Below are 2,657 nucleotides of genomic sequence, written 5' to 3'. Positions count from 1 at the left end.
CCTGTACCAACACCACAGATCGCTTTTCAGAGAGCAGTGCAGGTGTAAGCTTACCCTGGGTCCTGATATCATTAAGACCAATGCAGGCACCATAGCCCAGCACTGGACATTGAGGAACAGTCCACTGCTGGAGCACGGGAGGAACGATGTCCACAGGGGGAGCAAATGAGTACAACTGCTTTTCCCCTCCCCTAAACTAAACCAGCAGTTAACTTTTTTCCATGTGGGTGCAGCCTGACTACAAGGGAGAGGGTTTTAGGTTTCCCAGAGTTGGGCTTTAAAAATTGCAGCATCAGCATTTCTGTATATTCAGAGGAAAGATCGGTGACTGATGTGGGCTCTGCATGGAGGCAGGCAGTGAAGCATATAGATATTCAAATATCTCATCCCACTACCATGACCACATTGCCAGATTCAGTGGCTCCTCATATACACTATATTGCCAAACGTATTGGGATGCCTGCCTTTACACGCACATGAACTTTAATGGCATCCCAGTCTTAGTCCATAGGGTTCAATATTGAGGTAGCCATAACAGCTTCAACTCTTCTGGGAAGGCTGTCCACAAGGTTTAGGAGTGTGTCTATGGGAATGTTTGACCATTCTTCCAGAAGTGCTATTGTGAGGTCAGGCACTGATGTTGGATGAGAAGGCCTGGCTTGCAGTCTCCACTCTAATTCATCCCAAATGCGTTTTATCAGGTTGAGGTCAGGACTCTGTGCAGGCCAGTCAAGTTCCTCCACCCCAAACTCGCTCATCCATGTCTTTATGGACCTTGCTTTGTGCACTGGTGCGCAGTCATGTTGGAACAGGAAGGGGCTATCCCCAAACTGTTTCCACAAAGTTGGAAGCATGAAATTGTCCAAAATGTCTTGGTATGCTGACACCTTAAGAGTTCCCTTCACTGGAACTAAGCGGCCAAGCTCAACCCCTGAAAAGCAACCCCACACCATAATCCCCCCTCCATCAAAATTTACTCTCGACACAATGCAGTCAGGCAAGTACCGTTCTCCTGGCAACTGCCAAATCCAGATATGTCCATTAGATTTCCAGACAGAGAAGCGTGATTCCCCACTCCAGAGAACATGTCTCCACTGCTCTAGAGTCCAGTGACAGCGTGCTTTACACCACTGCATCCAACACTTTGTATTGCATTTGGTGATGTAAGGCTTGGATACAGCTGCTCAGCCATGGAATACCCATTCCAGGAATCTCTCTACACACTGTTGTTGTGCTAATCTGAAGACCACATGAAGTTTGGAGGTCTTTAGCTATTGACTCTGCAGACAGTTGGCAACTTCTGCAACTGTGCATTTCAGCATGTGCTGACCCCACTCTGTCATTTTACGTGACCTACCACTTCGTGGCTGAGTTGCTGTTGTTCCCAGTTGCTTCCACTTTGTTAGAATACAACTAACAGTTGACCATGGCATATTTATTGAAAGGAAATTTCACGGATGGACTTATTGCACAGGTGGCAACCTATTACAGTACCACGCTTGAATTCACTGAGCTCCTGAGAGTGACCCATTCTTTCACAAATGTTTGTAGAAGCAGTCTGCATGCCTAGGTGCTTGATTTTATACACCTGTGGCCATGGAGGTGATTGGAACACCTGAATCCAATGATTTGGAGGGCTGGCCCAATAATTTTGCCAATATAGTTTATTTCCGAGTTTATTGTGGGCCCCTGTATGATAGGACATGTCCTCACTTTCTTATGGTGACCATACATGCTTCAATGTTATCATCCAATCCATGTACGCTTCAATTAAAACGATCGACTCTGCAAACAATCGAATAGACATAAGTTCCCTGTAGTTATGATCCCTAATCAATTTTGACTGGAATCAATTGGACTGAGTCTATTGGCCAGGGCAAAAAATTATAGTTGTGTTGCCTGTTTTGTTCAATGCTTTGCTCAAGAATTTGATTGTATTTTGATTGTTCAGATTATGAGGTTGCCCCATGGAAACAGAGTTGTGATCGATGACTTACGATCATGTCATCCAACGATCACTTGAAATCTGCTTCCATGTGTGTCATATCAAATGGTTTGTTGGCTGTAGATCAATTATTCTCATCGAGAGGAATCACTCGAAAATCAATCATTTATCAAACGCATGTATGGCCACCATTAGGTCACTCGTTCAGCATGGATACCATTGACAGGATGCCTGGCATTACAATGAACACAAGGCATTCTCTGATTGGATGAGGTTGAAATTGTGATTCCCTAACCCAGTGTTTCTCAACTCCAGTCCTCATGGACCCCCAACAGGTCATGTTTTCAGGATTTCCCTCAGATGAAACAGCTGTGGTAATTACTAAGGCAGTGAAACTGATCAAATCACATGTGCAAAATAATGGAAATCCTGAAAACATGACCTGTTGGGGGTCCATGAAGACTGGAATTGAGAAACACTGCCCTAACCTAACTCATGTAATCCGAGAATGTTTTGTATTCAGTAAGAAAGATACAAGGCATCCCATGAATACTGTGCGAGCAACCACCTATGTTCACTATACAGTAGGGCAGCCATTTGGTACAGGACCTGGAAAACAGAGAGGCTCATTGTAGCAGCTCCAGCTACTACAGAAATGATCTGCTTCCACGGGGATCCCACTATAGAACACACTAACATCCTAGGGCTCAGC

Source organism: Staurois parvus, unplaced genomic scaffold (assembly GCF_062004578.1).
Source record: "Staurois parvus isolate SC_StPar_1 unplaced genomic scaffold, SC_StPar_1.0 ptg001197l, whole genome shotgun sequence".
NCBI lineage: Eukaryota > Metazoa > Chordata > Amphibia > Anura > Ranidae > Staurois > Staurois parvus.
Note: the sequence above shows the minus strand (reverse complement) of the source record.